Source organism: Callospermophilus lateralis, chromosome 5, assembly GCF_048772815.1.
Source record: "Callospermophilus lateralis isolate mCalLat2 chromosome 5, mCalLat2.hap1, whole genome shotgun sequence".
Lineage (NCBI taxonomy): Eukaryota > Metazoa > Chordata > Mammalia > Rodentia > Sciuridae > Callospermophilus > Callospermophilus lateralis.
Genome location: NC_135309.1, coordinates 32,386,451 through 32,408,872, shown reverse-complemented (window position 1 = coordinate 32,408,872; position 22,422 = coordinate 32,386,451). Strand labels below are relative to the sequence as shown.

The 22,422-nt window shown below is 39.0% G+C and overlaps 2 pseudogenes; one reads left to right on the top strand and one right to left on the bottom strand.

Moving 5' to 3' along the window:
* The first annotated feature begins 5,179 nt into the window (after nt 1-5,179).
* Nucleotides 5,180-21,615, top strand: LOC143400328 (neuromedin-U receptor 2-like; annotated as a pseudogene).
* LOC143399960 (mitochondrial nicotinamide adenine dinucleotide transporter SLC25A51-like) lies at nt 8,750-9,477 on the bottom strand (annotated as a pseudogene).
* Nucleotides 21,616-22,422: the final 807 nt, after the last annotated feature.

Below are 22,422 nucleotides of genomic sequence, written 5' to 3'. Positions count from 1 at the left end.
GCAAATTGGTACAACCAGTCTGGAAAGCAGTTTGGAGATTCCTTGAAAAACTTGGATGGAACCACCATTTGACCCAGCTATCCCTCTCCTCAGTCTATACCCAAAGGACTTAAAATCAGCATACTACAGGGACGCAGTCATGTCAATGTTTGTAGCAGCTCAGTTCACAATAGATAAACTGTGGAACCAGCCTAGATGTCCATCAATAGATGAATGAATAAAGAAACCGTGGTATATATACACAATGGAATATTACTCAGCATTAAAAGAGAATGAAATTATGGCATTTGCAGGTAAATGGATGCTGTTGGAGAATATCATGCTAAGTGAAGTAAGCCAATTGCAAGAAACCAAAGGCCAAATGTTCTCTTATAAGTGGATGCTGATCCATAATGGGGTAGGGGGGTATGGGAAAAATGGAGGAGCTTTGATGGGGCAAAGGGGATGGAGGAGAGGGGGTATGTGCGCAGGAAAACTGGTGGAATGAGATGGATAGACATCATTACCTTAGGTACATGTATGACTGCACATATGGTGTGACACTACATTGTTTCCTGGCATAAAAACAGGCACAAATGAAAAGTTGTACTGCAATTGTGTACAATGAAAAAAAAAAACAAAACTCAAGGTCATTTTAATGTAAAAGGCAGATATAACACAGTTTTTGCCCTTTAAAATATTCACACTAAAAGATTGGACAAGAAGGTAGAAAGAAAATTAACACCTCATATAATTTGGAAAAAAATTGAGATGCAAAATCTCATTGAGATATAAACATCTGTAAAATTGAACTTTTCCCCTGTTGTCGAAATACATTAAAGATTGTTAGTAGTGATTTCAGCATCAAACTTATTTGCATGAGGTCTGCAGTGGCTGCTCTATGTCTGCAGTCACTTAATGCTATTCAACAGATTTTCTTATCTCTGATTTCTTTTCTTTTTCTTCTTCTTTTCCTTTTTAAACCAGGGATTGAATCCAGGATGTTTAACCACTGTGCTACATCCCCAGCCTTTTTTTTTTTTTTTAATTATTTTGAGACAGGATCTCCCTAAGTTACTGATGCTGGTCTTAGACTTGTGATCCTCCTGCCTCAGCCTCCCCAGTTGCTAGGGTTAGAGGCATGCACCACTACATCTGGCCCTCTCTCTGATTTCTTTGCACATGACAGGACAGCACCTCCTGCCCCTGTTGTTGTTGAGTTGATACATATGACCAGCCTCAGTCTGTAGAATAAGCAAAACCTGCACATGTTCCTATCCTTTGGTCTGAAGCATGTAATTGCCTGAGGCCTCTAAAGCTGCTTTCCCTCTGTAGCAAGAATCAGCAAGTGACCACTTAAGCAGTCTGGGCTCTGAGTGAGTATAATCCAGCATGGATGTCCCCAGCTGACACGTGATTGATTTGCAGTGTGAGTGAAAAACAAGTCTCATTTTAAATCACTGAGATAGGGAGAAAATCATTACTGTAGAGTCAACCATCTCATTTTCACATATTATTCTTAGATAAGTCATTTTAGCTCTTTGGTCTTTAGGTTTCATCACCTGACTTAGCAAATAAAAGGGGGAAAAAAGAACATTCAGTAAGCATCTCTTGAATATGAGGCACTTTAATATGCTGATTTATTCTTACTAATCAGGCAAGGTATTGTTCCTTGCTAAAATATCCCTGAATCCAAATCTCTCTCTCAACTTCACAGCTAGCATAATAATCTAAGCCACTACCATCTCTTATTGGTCTCACCTTCCTTAATTATGCTCTAAACTTCCAAAGAATTCTTCCTGCAGCTTGAATCAGATCCAAATTCCCGCCAGTTTAAATTATATTCAAGCTCTTTATCATGGTATATGAAAGTACATGATCTGATCTCTGCCAATCCCTTCAGTCTAATCATTCAGAATCTCCTGACCAGTCATGAAGTTCTAGTTATCCAGGTCTTCTTGGTATATCTGATACATGGCTCCTTTCTGCCTCAGGTCCTTTGCACTTGTTATTACTTTTACTAGGAATATACTTCTTTAGGTTTTATGGTTGACTTTTTAATTGGCGCATATTAGTTACACAAAACAGTGGGGTATCATTGGGGTATATTCATAGTTTAATGAGTTTCAGTCCCTAACGTCCATGTATGAGGGAAAAAAAAAAACATGCCACACTTTTCTTTGAGTCTGGCTTACTTTGTTTAACATGATTTATGGTTTTATATATTTTCATGCAAATGACAATCTTGTCTTTCAGGACTGAATGAAAGTCTCTTGTGTATGAATATCAAACATTTATTCATTCATTTGTTAATGAACACTTAGGCTGATTGCTTAACTTGGCTTTTGTGAATTATGTTGCTATACACATGGGCACGCATGCATTTCCAAACCATGCTAACTTTTATTCTTTTGGATTAATATCAAGGAGTGGTATAGCTGAATCACATGATATTGCCAGTTTTGTTTTGTGAGGAATATCCAAACTGATTTTCATAGTGGTTGCACATCCCATCTAACAGTGTTTTAGAGTTCCTTTCCCCCACATCCTGTCCAATATTTATTGTTGTATTCTTAATGATTGTCATTTGAACTAGAGAGAGACGGAATTTCGAGGTAGTTTTTGATCTGCATTCCCTGATGCCTAAAGATGTTGAAATATTATAAAAATATTTATATAATTGTTGGCCATTTGCACTTTTGGGGATAAGCTTCTATCTAGTTCATGTGCCCATTTTGTGAATGGCTCATTTGTTTATTTGATGTTGAGTTTTTCCACACAATTGGACTATAACGTCTCCCTTAGTAGAGTAGCTGGAAAGATTTTCTCTTATTTTTGTAGCCTGTTCTTCACACTGCTGTTTCCTTTATTATGGTAAAGTTTTTTAATTTGATAGAATTCCATTTGTTGATTCTTACTTTCACTTCCTGAGATATAGGATTCCTATTCAGAAAGCTGTTGCCTCGACCGTTGTACTTTGTAGTGTTTCCTCAATGTCGTCTTCTCCAAGTTGCACACTCTCGGGTCCTATACCTGGGTCATTGAGCATTTAGAATAGACTTTTGTACAGGCTGAGAGATGGGACTCTAGTTTCATTCCTCTACATATGGTGATCCAGTTTCCCCAGTACCATTTTTACAGAGATTGTCTTTTCTCCAATGTGTGTTTTTGGCACATTGTTCACACAATCAGGTGACTGTAACTGTGAGGGTTCATCTTTACATCCTGTATTCTGTTCCTCTGACATTTGTGCCTGTTTTTATGCCAGGACCATTCTGTCTTTGTTACTATAGCTCTGTAGTGTAACTTGGGAAAAAATCATGTTCTCTAACAGGAGAAGGATGTTCACTTTTACCATTCCAATATAGTGCTTGAATATAGTTCTTTTTCCCCCAAATGAGAATTTAACCCCTGGGGGCTTAACCGCTGAGCAACATCCTCAGCACTTTTTATTTTTTATTTTGAGACAGAATCTCACTAAATTGCTCCAAGCCTTGCTAAGTTGCTGAGGCTGGCCTAGAATTTGTGATCCTCCTGCCTCCTGTACTGCTGGGATTATAAGCATGAGTCACCATGCCTGGTATAGTACTTGCTTTTTAGCAAAAGTATTTAGTTAAGAGAATAAAATAAAAGGGATTTAAATAGAAATGGAAGAAGTCAAAGGAAGCCTATTTGTAGATGATATGATCCTGTACTTAGAAGACCCTAGAGACTCCACTGGAAGAACATAGATCTGATAAATGAACTAATCAGAGTGAGTAGAAACAACACAAAAGAATCACTTTTCTATATACCAAAAATGACTCCACTAAGAAATTAGGAAAATAATTCCATTCACAATAGTTTAAAAAAACACCTAGGAATGTGTCTATCCAATGTAAAACATCTGTACAAGGAAATTACAGAATGCTGAGAAAAGAAACAGACGTAGACACTTAGTATGGAAAGAATATCCATGTTCATGGACATCCAGAATTGATACTAAAATGTCCTCTTTAAGAAGTGACCCATAGGAGGCTGGGGATATAGCTCAGTTAGTAGAGTGCTTGCCCCGTATGCACAAGGCCCTGGGTTCTAATCCCCAGCACGGAAAAAAAAAAAAAAAGTTGCGTACAGATTTGATGTTATTTGGATCAAACTACCAATGACATTCTTCACAGAACTAAAGAAAAAAGTTCTAAATTTTATATGGAAAAGACCCAGAATAGACCAAGCAATCCTGAGCACAAAAAGCAATGCTGGAGTTATTATAATACCCAATTTCAAATTGATTCAGTTTTCATCCTTTTGACCTCAGCCCAAAGTGTGATATTGCACTAAACTTGTTTGTCCTTGATAAATAATTGTCAGTTATTATCTGAAATCGTATTCGCTATTAATTCATTTGTATTTCAGGATTCCCTAATGTAACAGCAGATCAGCAAGGGTAGGGACCTTGCATTTCCTGTTCACTGATGTTTTCACAAAACTCAAAATGTAGCTTGGCACACAGTGAATTCTTAAGAGTTATTTGTCAAACAAAATAAAATTCGTGATGCAAATAAGGAAATAAGACTGGGAGTTTGAAGATATTTCCTTATTTTCCTCTATTTCTATATCTGTATGTCACATTGATCATGTTTTCTGGAGAGCCCTGAATCTGCAAGGGAAAAGATAATTTGACAAACCTATTGATGCTCCATTTTGTCATGTTTCACCGGTGATTTGTACTGTGCTACTCATCACTGCACAACTTGCATTTGTATTTCCACCCAAATCTACATGTTTCCCATGGTGCTCATCAGTATTTCCCAAAACTTGGCAAACTGCATTGCGGGAACTGCCTGCCCACTGCTTATTTGTTCCAGAGTCATAGACTGTGTGTGCTCCATTCCCAGCTGCTTCCCATTCACAAAAAGCTATCTCCCTCCTCCCTGCTCCCAGCGCAGGAAACCAGCACATCCTGTAGTCCAGCATTTTCCAGGAGCTCTGCAGCCAGCAGCCTGTGGGGGGCGGGCGGGGCTCTGTCATCTCCAGGACTCTTGCACAGAGCTCTGCAGCCTGAGCAGCCCTGGCTGGAGACCACAGAGCTCCGCTCCTCTCTCCCAGCTTCCTTCACCGAGTCTGTGAGCTCTAGATTGCATTCTCTTTCCTATCTGGCTCTGCTTTGGACCGAGCCTCACACTAGGGAAAGCTGGGATCTTTGATTTTGCTGTCGGTGATGGGAAAACTTGAAAATGCCTCATTCAACAGTTCCCAGGGCTGCCTCTGCGGGCCTTGGCACAGCCACTTCTTTCTCCCTCTCGCAGTGGTGTATGTACTGTTTTTTGTGGTGGGGGTGGTGGGCAATCTTCTGGTGTGCCTGCTGATTCTTCGGGACCAGGCAATGAAGACACCCAAAAACTACTACCTGTTCAGCTTGGCCATCTGTGACCTCCTGGTCCTGCTCCTGGGAATGCCCCTGGAAGTCTACGAGATGTGGAGCTACTCTCCCTTCCTGCTCCGGCACCCAGGCTGCTACTTCAAGACAGCTCTCTTTGAGACCGTGTGTTCCGTCTCGGTCCTCAGCATCACTGCAGTCAGCATGGAGCGCTACCTGGGCATCCTCCACCCCTTTCTTGCCCAACAGAAAAGCACCTGCCGGAGGGCTCGCAGCCTCCTCGGCCTTATCTGGGGCTTCTCCCTCATCTTCTCCGTGCTCAGCACCATCATCTATGGCATTAGGGTCCCCCACATCTCCAGTGAGACCTGGGTTCCTGGCTCTGCCACCTGTACAGTCATCAAGCCCATGTGGATCTACAATGTCTTCATCCAGGTCACCTCCTTCCTCTTCTACGTCCTCCCCATGACGCTCATCAGTGTCCTCTACTACCTGATGGGGCTCAGGGTGAGTAGCCAGGATAACTGTCAGGGCAGCATGGCTGTATTTTCACTGCCTCAAAGTTCAGAGAAAAACTTAACAATTTGAGAACATCAGAATCGGAAAGGAGCATAGAGGAAAATGGGATGAGTTCAGATGGAAAATAAAAAGTTAAAGGACTTGCCCAAAGCTAAGTAGCAAACCTACAACCACATACCGTTTCCAGTAGCTAATAATATGCTATCATTCTTCCCTCTATACTTGTTCTCATATCTAAGGTTTTTTTTTTTTTTTTTTTTTTTTTTTAAATAAGAATTGGCTGGGAAACTTACTATGGGTCCCAATAGGCACACCTTACCTACAGGGAAATCAGCTTCGGGAGGTCTGAGGTGGGGCCTCACTTTAGATAAGTGCATCAGGCCATCTGGGCTTGGTAGAAACACTGAGGGACTCTTCCACACCCTACTGTCTCTTTCCCTACTGTCTCTTTCCTATCTACTGCCTGTGTTGACTTTGACCTCTTTATGAACTTGGTCTGAGTACACCATGAAATATAGATAACTACTATTTAGTCTGAGACATAAAATCAAATACTTCCCTGTGGTTGCTTTGACCATGTGGTTGAAATAACAAAAATTCAAATATAAATATAAATACACACACACACACACACATACACACACACACACATATATACACACACACATATATATACACACACATACACACACACATATATGTACACACACACATACACACACACATATATACACACACACACATATATACACACACACACATATATACACACACATACACACACATATGTATACACACACACATATACACAAAAACATACACACACACACACACACACATATATTCTCTTTAATAAGATCCAACCTGCTCTCCTCTTAATCAGGTGGAGTTTGAGAGGTGGGGAGATAAACAGACCACATGAGATACAATAAAAAGAAAATGTGAATAAGAGACATCTGGAATTAAGGCAAATATTACTTAATTTGCAAAATCTCCTGTCATTTGATGTTTTTTTGCTATTCTTGTGTCATGAAACAAATTCCTTCATTCTTTCTTTCCTTCACTTTTTAATTTCCATTTCTAGGACTATTTTAAGCTGAGTTGTTTTTTTTTTTTTTTTTTTTTTTTTTTTTGACAAGGGTAGGATTGAGTCCATATAATTCCTGGTATATTCTGTGCCCAAATGTATGGAGGTACAAGTCTTGACTGTGACAGTTTTATACTTGTGTAAGAAGGTAGCTTGTGTGACAGCTTTAAAGTGATTTATACTCCCAGGACCTCAGCTAACATAGAATATGCTTTTAGGGAAGCCACATAATTCTCCTTGAATGACTTTTCCATTCATAAAATAAAAAGGCCACATCAGGTCACATCTAAGGCCCCATCTAACACTAGAGGTCTGTGATTCCTTTAGGAAGGGAGGGGGAGCCATGTGTGATATGAATGGAAGGAAAACAAAATAGTTACATCTATCCTATGCTTTCAGATGGCTCTGACTCTATGTGACAATTAGCATTCTCCCATCTGAGTCCAACTTTGAGAAAGAGAATTGTCAAAATGGAGCATTATACAGGTGAACATTTTTGAAGACATGTTGTCCCTAAAATGAACATCAAGGTCTATGTAAAGAAGAACAAATTTTCAGTGTCATGGACCTTTGAGCGCTGGAGTATACCTAATCACACAGAGCACTATGTTAGTTTCCTCTTGGAGGGTGGCTCTTCATTTTCCGGGTGATATGTCACCCCAGAGCAGCTCCCAGCCATGTCTTAGAATGCCTTGTGCATCTCAGAGGATGAGATACTTACAAATGTTCAGACATCTTCGGTCATAAGAGAAATCCTCACCTAGAACTTATCAATATCATCTTCTCCAACACCAAACACTTATCTGGGGTCAATTTGGGGGAAATATTGAAATCTGAACAGACACATGTTTACCCAACTGTCACCTTTGTTTCATTGTCATAAAGTCACTGATGTTTTTTTCTTAAGTTTGTGGAAGTGTTTATGTTTAAAAAAATAGTTTCAAAAGAACAGGATGCTTTAATATGTTGTATTACTATTCAAGTGGGAAAAAAATTCCCAATTTCTCTGCTAAATTGGCAACAATAATTAAACAAACTTACATTAAAGAGGACAATCTCTATGGAATTATGATTTAAATTATGTTGTAAGTAATTCATTCTGTTATATCCTCCAAGGGCTTGAGATCACATTCAGAATTAAATAGAAAAATTTCTAAGCTAGAAAGCAAAAATGGGAAAATCAAGTAGTTAGCTACTTGATTCTACCATGTCTAAACCAAAAGTTTGGGTAGTTTTGAAATTAAGTACCTCTTGGGATAATTACTATCATCAACATTTCACCATGAGATGCCTATACCTAATAAGCTGGTTTTCTTCTCTGTTCTGTTCCTTTGTCCTGGCATGTATATGCTTGAGTTCAGTGAAGACTACTAAGAGCAGAGAAGCAAGAGACAGAGTAACAAAGTCGACCCAAGAAGTTCCAGGGCCCTAGAGTATTTTCTGTAGTTGGTTACAATCATTTATGTTTCAATACAGAAGACTTATAGGCTATTCTGGGGAAAAATATAACTTTTCTATTAGGTTACCCTGTAAAAAACCATCCTATAGACAGCCTGTACTAGGCAATTAGCCTAAAGCTCTTGGATCATGATAGAAACAACTATAATAACAAGAAGAAAGACTTGGATTCTCCTACTGAAAATTTTTTAATGTTTGTTGTTGAGGCCTAAGGAAAGTAGCTTTGCCCATTATTTACAGCCTAGAATTAAGGACAACAACTTGTGTTTGAGCCAATTAGGAACAAGACCAAACTTTATTCTTAGGTCTTTTTAAGTTGATAAGTGGCACTTCCCTAATGAAGTTTTTCATATAACTTTTAACAAGAACTCATAAGTAGTACCCAAGAGATGAGAGACTGATGGTAATTCAGATGGGCACCTCTGAAAAGCCTTGTCAATGTCCTGTCCAATTCTAGACAGATTGGTTTGAAAACCTTTGGAAAAGACTAAAAAATCCACCAGTTTGAGACTGTATGTGAGTTTTCACAACATTAATTGAAAAAACAACAATCCCAGCATGGCGCCCAACAAACGTCCACAGATAATGTCATGGACCATTTGATCACTGTGAGTCATTGCAGTAGGCAGATGATCCTTAATGGGACCTTAAAAATCAAAGCAAAGGTCCTTGCTGAATCCATTACAAAAATGAATGGGCACCAAGCCAAGATAATACATTCCAATTCCAGGGCATTTCAATGCCCTGAAAGTCTAAGTGTTTGTGGATTTGTCATGATGCTTGTGGTCTTGAAATGTTCCGACATATGTTGTTCAGATTTCAATATTTTCCCCAAATTGACTCCGGATAAGTGTTGGGTGTTGGAGAAAACGATATTGATAAGTTCTAGGAGAGGATTTTCCTTATGACTGAAGAGGAGTGAAAAGGACTCTGTTGTCCCTGCCATTGTCATATCCTGAATTGCAAACTCTGGGGCATTGAGATGGTTTTGGAGAAGGCAAGATGAGTCTTCATACAGACCAAACATGAGTGCCGCTACAGTTGTTTTCTGCATCAATGAGGGAACAGATCCCATGATACAAGTTTCAAAATCTACCCTCCTCAACTGAAGCATAGAAATATGGGTGGTGTTTTTTTTTGTTTTTGTTTTTGTTTTTGTGTGTGTGTGTGTGTGTATACCAGGAATTGAACCCAAGGGCATCCAAATACTAAGCCACATCCCCAGTCCTTTTTATTTTATTTTTGTTTTGAGACAGGTTCTAAGTTGCTGAGGCTAAGGGTGACTTTGAAGTTGGGATCCTTCTGCCTCAGCCTCCAAAGCCACTGTCATGGTGGGTTTTGATTCCAGACAGCTGCTGCTGAAAAGGTATCTTTTAATGAGAAGTGTGGTTGTTACGTTGTTGAAAGCTATGCAGCAGCCACAAAAGTTAATGCCTCCTGTCACCAACATTTGTGAGACACTGTATCTTATTTTGAAGATTGGTGGCCTTTTTTCATGAACTTCTGGCAACATCATGTTGTTTTTAATGTTTCTTTGAACCCTCCTGATTGCCTGGCCTTGGCTTTGTACCTGAAACACCAGCTGAACGGGTTGTTATGGAGGGTGCCAGCTTTTTGGCATCTTCCCCATTTTCTTCTACTGTTACTGGTCAGGGTCTGTCTTCTGGGGTAACTTTAGATAACAATTTCCATGGCATCGGTGCCAGATCCCATGCCCAATGTCAACAGCACACAGGACAATGATGAGTGAGGCTGTGAGCTCAGGCCTGGGCCTCTTAGCTATTTTTATTTTTATTTTTTTTAACTCAGGAACTGAGTGACAGAGAACAGGTTAGAAACCACCCAGGTTTTATTTCTTTCTTTTAATTATTATATTTTATTATATTTATTTTGATATTTTATTATATTTTATTTCTTCTTTTAATTATTATACACGTTTATTGTAAAAGCTTTAAACAACACATATATTCAAAGAAGAAAATAAAATTGTCAAAAATTTTACCCCATACATATAAGAATAATAATTTTTCTAGCATATCCTTTTAAACTTCTTTATATACATTTTTGGACTGGTAGCATAAGTCAACAATTTTTTAAAAACTTTGTTTTATTTTTTAAATTAATTCAATTATTTATTTTAATTAGGTATATATGACAGAGAATGCATTTTGATTCATTGTACCAGGTTTGATTTCTGGGTGTAATGCAACTTATGACATCCTATTCTCGGGAAGGATGGATGAGAAGTTACCCAGGTACCAGAGGACAACAGGAAAGGAGCCACTTGCTCAGAAAGTCTTTCCTGAAACAAGTGTAATATCTGTGTTCTGGAAGCTTGGGAAGTCAGCTCTGCTGTGCTGGGACTTTGTACCTGTTGCCTAAGACATCCCTGCTGTCCACTGAGAGTTAAAAAGAGTCTTAGCTACCCTCTAAGTCATACTCAGTCACAGTTCCTCAAGGAAGCTCTCCAAGTCTATAGGTGCTCAGAGCCCCTAGTGATTTTTCTTTATTACAATTAATTAGTAATTCTATATTGGTAGATTCCTTAATTTATTTCTCCCAAACTGAACCATAAGCTCAGTGAGTGGATGAGGCTAAAGGATTTCTCTTTTCCTGGGCTTCAAGTTCTGTACTTTTTAAACATTAAAAAACAACAACAACAACAACAACAACAACAACAACAACAACAAAAAACTTCAAACACCAAACCATTTAATAATATCAATAAGTTCTACATAAAACTGAATGCTGAGACTTTGACTCCCGAGATCTACCACACTGAAACAAAACTGAAAGCTAAAACAATCTAGACCTCCTTGCAAGGGGTCATTCTGCCCCAGATCAAAGCTTGACTTGTCCTATAAACTATAGAAGTTGGGTGCATGCCCTCTGAGAACTGTTGGAAAATCTAATTTGCTTCATTCCTTCCCTGCCTCCAGAGGCAGGCTGGTCTAATTGTGGGAGAGGTTTCCCATCTCAATGACTCAGAACTTCTTTTAAATACAGTCACTTCTTCCTTCTAAGGCACTTTTCAAGCTGGGAAGAAAGCACACTCAGAGATGTGCACCCCTTCTCTTACATTCCACAAGTCATTACTTGACTTGACTCCTCAGTTAGGAATGTGGGACCCTTTTCCTCAAGCATTATTGGTTAAAGCCACTAAATTTGGGGACACTTTAGCCAGTTTTCATCAGTGAGGAATGGTTGAGATTTAGAGCCTGGATACTGTAGACCTGGGTCTAAAACTCAACTCCATCAACGACCAGTTATCTACTGGAGCAAATCTTTAGCCATTCTAGGCCTCAGTCTTCTTGTTTGTAAAACAGGAATGAAACTAATAATTTAATGAAAATAATAATTTAAATAAAATTATTATGATATTATGATTATTATGAATTTTGCAAATAATGAACACAAAGTTTCTGGTATTTTAAAGGTGCTCAGTAATTGAGTTTTTGTTTTGGCTGTTACTATTGCTACTTATAAGAGCTATCATTGGTACTTCTAAGCACAGACAAAATTTTTTGTTGTTCAGAATTCATTGTCTGAAAAAATAAATTATTTTTTATTCGAGTAGTAGGAAAAAATGCATAGTTTATGATCAAACAATTCTGAATCCCAATTCAGTCTTGACACATAACAGTTCCTTGACTCTGCCATTGACTCAACCCCTCTGAGACTCTGTTTCCTGGTTAATATAACGAGAATAACATCTACTCTGTACAATTACTGAAAAATAAAGGTAATGCAAACAGAGATACCTGGGGTAGAGTAAGCCCTCATTATGTGGTTGCTACTAATACTATTAGTTCTTCTATTCCCATTAAGTAGCACATACACATATATCCTCAGAACCATCTGATTCCACAGGATGCCCCTCACAAAAATCTCAATCATCCCAGGCAGTTTTATGTTCCTAATCATGATAGGGTGTAAGAGTTTAGCAAATTCACAAGAATAAGTTGACCTATGAGATTTAAAGAGATTCAAGCAATCCTAAAGATATTTAAAGTTATTGATGCTCTTGGCAAGTTTAAAAGTGTGACTCTGGGTCCCACAACAGCAAGCCCAGAACTCATGACTTCACAGGCCCAGGGAGGAAGAAGGCTCAGCAATGCCTCCTCATCCCAGGGCTTGATCCTGCACAGGGCCCTCTCCTGGGGCAGCATGTTATGGATACAGAAATCAGACAATGCCAGGGCAAGTCCCTTCCCACGTAGGAGGGGGTGTGGTAAGGCTGACCTTGTCCTTGTGTTTCAAAGTTTAGCCACGTTAGTGTTAGCACTGAAAAGATGCAGGTGTGGACTGCAGCACAATCCAACCGTGCCAGACAGGGTTGTGCTCATACACACACAGACATGCTCATATATACACACAGAGACACACACAAATAAATTTTTGATAAATAGATTGCATTAAGATTGTAGAGATAGTTACACAAAATCTATTATATCTTGGTGTTCTGAAATGAAATCCCTATAAACTCTGCAAGCAAACATCTGGTGGGATGATTTCAATCACTATAAAAAAAAAAAAAACTAAACAGGATAAAAGATCAAACTGAATGATAATCGGGCCCATGAACTCCCCTGCCACTTGGATGCTCTATAGTTGGGGGTGGGGAAGGATGGAAAGCTCCTGAACTTTCCTTATAGTGACCATAGTTTTTACTCCTCTTTGTGCTACCCAAGTTTTGAAATAAAACTTTGGGAGAGGGTAGAAGCAATTAATGATTGAATACCTGCTTTGTTCTACATATGACAGTAAATGAAATTACTCAATAATAAAAAGAGCATGTAACATTGGTTAGGCAAATTATATTCTATTATGTAAACCACTCAAATACTCTGGAAAAATTTAGAACATATCTAAAACTTTAATTTTCATTTTTCCTCCAGTTAGTGACTCATGTTGCGCTGTCCTCTAAGGAAGATGCAAAATAACAACAGGCGTTTTTCTTTCAGTGCAAAGCACACTTGCACAGGGAGTCTGATCATAAAAGAGCCATGTGAACTGTTTGCTTGATATTTAAGAAATTTATCCCTTGGGGTAGAGATATTTCCACTGAGAACTGTTAATACCAGCCAAGAAGTGACTAATAGACTTCATTATTTTGTCATTATTAATTACGAAATAACTATCTCATAACAGCTAGAATTTTTAAGAGCAAGAAATAATTAAAAGACTTAATGGACCATGAACTGCTGAAGGACGTAGTCTGATGTGCTGCTTTAACCCTGAACTTATTTTTCTTAGTGCATCTAACTGCTGGTTTGCATCAGGACAGCACTGCTTTTCCATGAGTGGTAGCAGGAGAAAGAATTTCTACAAGGAACTCACTAATCCACACCAAAGTCACACTTATGTAAATAAATAATTCTATTTAAAAGAAATTCAGTTTTCATTATGTTATTTTGAGTGGGCTTGGAACAACAACCAGAATCACAATAATATCCATTAGATGTCATTTGCTGAGTGTCAAATTCCAGGCACTGAGATACACTATTAAATAACCCTGGAAGAGTGTGTATTAAAAACATCCTACCCCACCTTCAGTTTCCTCTTTTATTTCTAAATCACTGCACAGCGATTGATTCCCTTGTTTCAAGTTCTAGGGGACTCCGAAGGGTCCCGTCTCATAGCATCTTCAATCCCTTACTTTACAAAAACATAGGCACATGCATAGAACCCTAGCACCATCCTGAGATAGATGGCCAGGCTTGTTAGCCATCCAGGTGGACACTTAGGCCCGTGGTGTCATGAGAACTACCCGACTTCCAGTAGTTTATATATTTGTTAGGGAGACAGAATATCAATTTATTGAACTGTAGAGGCAATTTTGAGTGGCCCACTGTTCCAGGTCTCATCTCATTTTAAATACCTCCTCTAAAATATTCCCTTGAAATGCCATCTAGCCTCTTACAGCCATGTTCCATTAGTGCACAGGATCACACTGACTATTTATTTATCTTGAATTTGAATCAATCTAGTTATAAGTCAGACTAATCCTAATTTAGTCATGAGATAATATAGGATAATTGGAAAATTTCTTCCACTGGATGGCCTTATTCACTCAGTTAGGACTGTTGTTTTGCCTTGAGGGAACCCTCTTCTCAGTCTTGCAAAAGACAAAGGAGCCAGAGATCTGAAAAGTCAGTATGTAGATCTGGCCCCTGGCAAAAATTAATCCAGTAAAGCACACAACATGGAGGACCTGCCTTGTTTCTTTCTTCACTCTTCTTTCTATTGTATGGCTTTTAACTTTCATCTCCACAAAGCAGCACACTGGTGGCTCCAAACTCTCTTCTCTGACAAATAAAAGGTAGCTGATGGAATTTCAGACCTTACATGCAGAGAAGAAAGGCTGTCTCCTACAGTCCCAATAGAAATAGAAATCAAATTTCCATTTCCAGAATATAAGCAAATATGTGAAAGGTTGCTGGACCCAGTTATCAAATCACTGTAACTATAGACTAAGACAGTATGTGTGCCTTAGTAACTTAAGGACAATTCCTGGAGCCAGAGTTGGGTTCATTCTCATCCAAACTAATGACTGGGTATGGGGAAGGAGTAAACTACTACAAGAAAATTAGGATGCTACTGGTAAAATAAATTCTAGGGAATCAATAGATAAGTATATACTACATTAATTTCCATACATTTGACTATATTTTATCATGGATCCTTAAAATTCCCATTTTCTGGCTGAATATCCCCACAAATCAAAATAAACATAAATTAGAAAGAAAAAAATCACAACTAGATCAATAATAAAGATCTTTAGTTCTATGGGAGTCAGGAGAAAGGAGAGAGCACAATGAGATAATGCAGACACCAAAGTCTTCCAGGAATAGGTGGAACTTGAACTGGGCAGGAAAGTTTGATGTTCAGGCAGTGTTGATATCTGAAATATTCAGAGGTCTAATCCAATTAGGATGAATACATTTTAACACCTAAACTCAGAAAAGCATGCATTTATTTTAAATCAAGAAAACTGCAAATTATCTTGTCAGTATGGTTCCAGGCAATTCACTGATGAGGATTTGGGGAAGGCATTTAGTTAAACTCTTCTTCCCTTGGCTGGGATGAAATGGAAGATGTGGGTTTGGAAAGTGGGAAGGGATGGTATCCCATTCCCCCTTGAAGAATCCTAATGCCCATGAGCATATCAAAGGCTCTAGAAGACCCACCATGGAACTTATAAACTACATGAGGCAGGAAGAGTACCTGCTTTTGTTTTCTACTGCCTGGCTCCCACCTGCAGAGGGACTTCACTCTAATATACATCTAAAAGTGAATAAATGAATGAGTGAATGGAAAGGCCTAGATAAATTCTGAAGTTAAAAAAAAAATGCTAACATTTTTTAGGAAACACTTCTTAATATACCATAGAACTAGTGCTCTCTCAAATTGTAAATAAAAACTGGTTGTATTGCCATGAGGGAACCCACTATACAGTCTGGCAAAATACAAAGTAGCATGTATCCAGTCAAGTTCAGTGACCTGGATCAAATTCTGCTTCCAACTTACTGTTAAACTTATAACATGTTCTTACATTCCTCTAAATCTGATTTATTTCATTTTCAAAATTAGCATTAGAATTATACTTTTCATATCTTAAAAAAAAATGCTTCATGTTCTTACCATCTCTCTCCATTTTCCTTTCAGCTGAAGAAAAATAAATTCCTTGAGGCAGATAAAGTGACTGGAGTTATCCATAGACCCTCCAGAAAAAGATACAAGATGCTCTGTAAGTCCTCACTTTATGTTTTATTTTCTTTTGTTTGCAAGAGCAATGGACTTGCATTTGTTTCTGACCCAGTGCTGCCTGGGTCAGGCTCAAAATTTCCCTGAAATGTCCCAGTCTCCCCTGACCCACATCCCAACCTGTGGTAGGGGGGATTGAACCCAGGGGCATTTTGCCACTAAGCTACATCCCCAGCTCTTTTCTTTTAAAATTTATTCCAAGACAATGCCTCTTTAAGTTGCTGAGCCCGGCCTTAAACTTGCATCCTCCTGCCTGAGCTTCTTGAATCCGGGGGGATTATGGGTATATGCTGCTGTGCCTAGCATCACAGTCTGATTCCGCCGCCAATTCAAATTTCTGGTACTTGTCTGTCTAGTTTCCTTTTTAGTTTGGAATCCTTGGAACTACATGCTACATTGTATTCACTGGAGGGCCCTCCCTGACCTGTGTGGGAGGTCACATTCACTCTCAGACTTCCAGCACCATTTCCTCTCTGCAAACTCAGCAGGCAGCTTTTGACCTGTTTGTGTTATGACTTTCTTTAAAAATATGATAAAGCAGTGGACTCTGCAACCCAAACACATTTAAATGAACAGGCACAAAATATTTTATAGTCCATTTCTGGGGATCATGACCCCCTGATGCTCACACATGGACACACATGCTCACGCATGGACTCCCGACTAGGAACATCTGGCCAGGAACACCTCTAACTAGTCTTTCCATGAAGACAATCTGTAACTTCGTATCAAAAAGTATACTTTTGTATAGATAAAATGTTAAAAAAAAATCCCCCAGGTACTAAGCCATACTCTCCAAAAATAATATTATCAAAATATATATTTATTTCATCAATCTAGTTCCTATACTAGTTCATGAGAGTTTCTGACAAGGGAGAGATTTATCATGTATTTTCCAAATTAAAAGTGAATATTCAAAAGAAATGAATCCTCAAGGTAAATATGCATACAGAACACATGTGGTAATGTGATATTTGACTAAAAAAAATCTCCGCAAAGTCACTGATGTTGGTCTTTTGATGCTCATAATTATTTTATTGGGGATGTTTTAGCTCCTATTGGTACATGACTTTTGCTGGCAACAAATCTAATCTTCATTTTTTTTCTCTCCTCTTTGATCATAATCTACCCACAAAAAGACTTGGATCACAATAAAAGTCACAGTAACAAAATATAATATAATGTCTTTTCTTTAAGAGAGCTTCGATTTCTGCTGGAATTAAAAGTTTAGGTAAGAGGAGTTACAGTCAGAATCAAGCAGACTGAGAACTCCTTGTGGGGTAAGCTCAGGAGTTTCCATATCCCTGAAACCACAGCACAGGCAAATGACTTACTCAGAGTGGGTTTCATTCCAGCATGAAATACATGTGCTATCCACTAGGACAACTTCAAAAGTGCTCACAAGTACAGAGCACTGTAAAATCAGTGCCATCTGCCATCACTCAGCTCCAGAAATTACCAACTCCTCGCTAGTGTTGTTTTATCTGTACTCTTTCCCCCCCGCCCATTAGATTATTTAGGGATAAATCTGAAGTAGCATGTCACAGCAAAGGAACATCTTCCAATCATCATAAGATTAAAAATACATATCTATCTTCATGGAGTTTAAATGCTCAGAAGGAAAAACTACAGCAGTGCTAATCAATGTTTTGAGCACCAAAAATTAGAAATTGGAAGGAATTCTGTGCTCTAGCAATAAAATGTTTAAAAAATAAAATATTAAAAAATGTTTAATATAGTAGACACATCCCTCCCAATCAAAAGATACATATAAAGTGATATTGTGCTTGGAGTTATTTTTTCTTTCTCCTTCCCTACTCACTGAATTTTATATGATCAAATTCAGAGAAACTTTTATTTCTAGAGTAACAAGATGAATACACATAAACATTTAAAAGTTTGTTATTAAGAGTCTTAGAGAACTCCAACTGCTTGATCCCAACCATTTATTTATATGTTTACATGACTCCAGCGAACTTGATTTTCCACAATAAATTACTTTCAAAAGTTTAAAATAATTCAGATCTATGCTAAATATTCTAAAGAAAACATTGTTTGAAATCTTGTATAACCAGGTAGAAAACTGTTCTTACATTCTACACACTGAGCTCTTACATTTGAATTTTCCATGAAGGGCTTCCATGGGATCTAGCTTGCTTGTAAGGATTGTGGGTTAACCCAGGCGGAGAGAAAAGCTGCTAGAAGGAATGGATGACTTGGTGAGCCTGTACCTATCCTTGTCTGCACTGACTTTTCCTCTAGCATTTATCCTCTGTTTCAGTTGTCTTGTTCTTAGCATTTGCCATCTGTTGGGCCCCAATCCACATACATCGCCTCTTCTTCAGCTTCGTGGAGGAGTGGACCAAGTCCCTGGCTGCCGTGTTCAACCTCCTCCATGTGGTGTCAGGTAAAGCTTTAGCTGTTTTGCCTGTGTGACAAGAGCCTGGGCAACTGCAGCTTTTCCTACAGCTTGCTCGCCTGCTAGAGTAGAGCAAACTATCATGGGGATCTATCCTCCTGGAGTGAAGACACTTGGTTTCAATTTTAGGCACAGATTGACTAGACATGTTGCTGGTCCAAAGAAACAGCCGTCTGATTTCAAGGCTGCCTCATGAAATACCTGGACTCTAAGTGTGAGGATTGCAGCAGGAAAATAGTCCGGGGTGCTTTCTTTGGTTTCCCCTCCAAGGGCCATGGGATCGGATTTGTTCTTATTTAGTGAACACCATGTCCCTGTCATCTCCTATGGCCTCATGAAAGCAGCCAAAAAGTGTTCATGGGCATCAAGATCTGCTTGTAGGTGACTGTAACTCTCCTTGTCCAGGATACTACCATCAGAAGATGGAAGAAATATTAGTGGAAAGTCACCAAGTCAGAGCACCTGGCTTGGCACCCCAATTCTACTCCAATGCTCTTAGTGAGCTGAGCCTCTGGCTGCCTTCATGCCAGAGTCTCCTTGGCTGTAAAACGGCAATAGCATCTACTCTAGACACCAGGCTCTGATGACAGGCAGGCAGGCATTGAGTATTACAGAGGTTTTAGCCTATAAATGCCACTTGTCTTTCTATAATCACAAGTTGTTGAGTAGATATTATCGTAAACCATTTTATAGTCAAAAATCCAGTTCTGCTAATGTAGGACAGAAGAGGCTGGTCACCTGCGGAATTTTCAGGAAGCAGGATTATTAGCTGCAGCAGTCCAGAGGAAGTTAATGCCTAAAAACTCTCTGGATCTCAAATCTGGAAATTCTTTTAGATTTATAGTCAGTGGGATGATTACATGTAGTGGGAGGGGTCATACTCTTTGTCCCATGTTCCTAAGTCAGACAGAGGTTTTACAAGTTTTTTTTCCCCCTGCAAATCTAGCCTTTATAAACAAGAGGAAAACGCAAACCACCATGCCGTCTGCCAAAATTTTTGCTGCTATCTTGTTGATACCCTTTGTAAAAAATCTTTCTGACAAGAAGAGAAACTCATATATTACAAACATGGTGGGGGCTTCTGTGTAATTATGGTAAGGGTCTTCTAAGTGGGGGTCCCTGGTCTGCTTTACTACTTGAAGAAGTGACTGCCCAAGGCACTCAGCTGGTAAATAGTAGACCTAGGACTCACCCCCAAATTACTGAACTTTAAGGTTTCTGTCTACTAAAAACAGAGAATTGCAACCAACGACCTTCTTTCTCATCTCCCACTCATCTCAAGGTCAGGATGAAGCCCAGCCACACCCACCAAATGGATAAATCCCTTTTATTGTGTTCACACCATTATGTAAACCGCCATAGCAGGACTTAATAGCTCATGATTTGCTCTTAACAGATACTGTGCCATAAATTATTGAATTTAGCCGTGGATTTCATCTTAACAATACTATCTGAAGTTGTTAGACAATTCACTTGTGCCTTGAAGTTCCTGGCACTTAGTAAGGGTTCAGTTAGTATTTCTTTTTTAAAAAAATTTTATTTATTTTTTTAGTCATACATGACAGTACAATGCATTTTGATATATAATACATACATGGAATGTACATACATCAATCATATTGTCTATTCTATTTAGTATTTATTTCTTGAATGAATAGTCAATAGTAACATCTCCTTTTGTATTCCTCCCTGCCCACCTGTACACATGGCATGTGGCACTCTGACTGCTGTGGATCATGTTAACAAAGGTAAAAAGGAGTGTGCTGACCACTGTACCTCTGAGTTGCTTTATATTCTCAGCCCCCTGTGGATGGTATCGCAACACAGTGCTCACAATAGTGAGGGAAAATGAGCGAAGCTGGAATTCTTCTTCATTTTATAACTAGGAGAAAATTGAAGTGCTGGTGCTTCTCTAAATTTTTATTTCCCATTTCACAGTTTGAAAGAAACTGAAATGCCAGTGTGTTTCAGTTTCAATTTCTTGCTTTGACAGATATGACAGATACGAGGTCCTAAGATTCCCATTCTTACACTCATTAAACCTAGGAGACATAACACAGGACATGGTAATAAGGAAGAGTATAAGAAACAGGAAAATGGTTATGTGCAAAGTGCAAATGGACAAAATAAATGATAAACACAATGATTTAATAAGGTGGAAGAGCCATCAAGGAAAGGTAGGGAGGGAGAAGACATTGAGAGAACCATTCTTTTCAGTGCTTTTCAGTGTGGGCTAGAGTTGTGGCTCAGTGGTAGAGCACTGGTCTAACATGTGTGAGGCACTAGGTTGATTCTCAGCACCACATATAAATAAATAATATAAAGGTCCATCAACAACTAAAAATTTTTTTTAAATAAAGAGCTTTTCAGGAATCTCAGCAGGAACTAATCTTTGGTGGATTTACCCTTCCTCCATCACTTGCAGCTTCAAATTATAGATTTAAGTAAAATTACAATGAGAAAATATTTTCTCTAATTCTTAAACATCTTTTATTAATGTTATCGGAACATTTTCTTTATGTAGGGATCAAAGGAAGTTACTATCTAAGAGAGACCCTGTGCCAGCCTAAACTTTTTGAGGATTGCAATTTTTATATTTGATTCCTAAGTGCACAGGTGGTAGATCAGTTCAGAGCATTTTGCATTGTCAACGAAAGTCTTGTATATATCATCACTTCCAAAAGAGCCAACACCAGGGACTCCAGGTCTTTGTTAAATATTCATGCTTCCAGCCTAATGGGCCTCTCACTCAGTTTCTCCACACGTCTCTCCCTTATTCCAGGTGTCTTCTTCTACCTGAGCTCAGCTGTCAAGCCTGTCATCTATAGCCTGCTGTCTTGCCGCTTTCAGGAATCATTTCAGAAAGTGATCTCTCCTTCCTGCAAAAGATGGTACTCCCAGCATCATTCACGGAAGCCAGCAGGCCAGCAGAACATCTTGCTGACAGATCGCCACCTTGTGAAGCTGACTGAAGACACAGGTCCCCAGCTGCCTTGACAGTCATCCATCTGCAACTCTCAGCTCTGAACCGTCCCCATGAAAGGGACTCTCAGATATGCCACCTCTACAAGGCGCCTTTTATCTTTGAGGTGCATTCCTCCATGTCTCAGCAGTGCAGGGAGGGTCAGGCTATACTCTGTGCCTCCTCATGTGATGATAGGAAGATAAAATAGATCTGAGAACTCATGAATCTGTACCTAGTACTTTGTTAACATTTGTGAAACTCAGTCCTGGATCTGGGTCTAAACTGAAGAGCTTTCAGATATGTAGTCATCTTTGTATCATCCTAAGTGCCTCATGTCTCTTCTGGTTTCATGATGACATGACTGGCAAAGCATGCCTGGCCTTAGTGTGAACAATTTCCACTGTGAGGATTGGTTTGTCCCAAGTCACCTACACTGATCAGGCTGCCGTTTATAGCCAATGGCTACTAGGGGCCCTGGAAGGAAGACACATAAGTATTGTCCCACTCTTCGTGAGGTGAGAAGACTGTATGCATGATCTATTTGACCCATGTATCGCTATAATAATTTGACTCCTTAGAGTCCTGAAACCTTTCAGATTAAGAGTTCCCTGAATGCCATGGGAATGCCCTTAGAGCAGTTAGCCCTGGACCCCAGTCTCCAACTCATTATCAGTCCACTCATCACTGACAATGGGACCAGGCACAGGTTCAATTTAGAAAAGAATGGGATAGGAAGAGAGAGAAGGTATAGAGGTAGGTTGAAAATGATCTAGACTCCACCAAAGAAAATCTTAGTCGTGTTTATAATTTGGTCCAAACTTGGATTTCTAACATCTTGTTTCATATACAGACAGAGGTATGGTCTATTA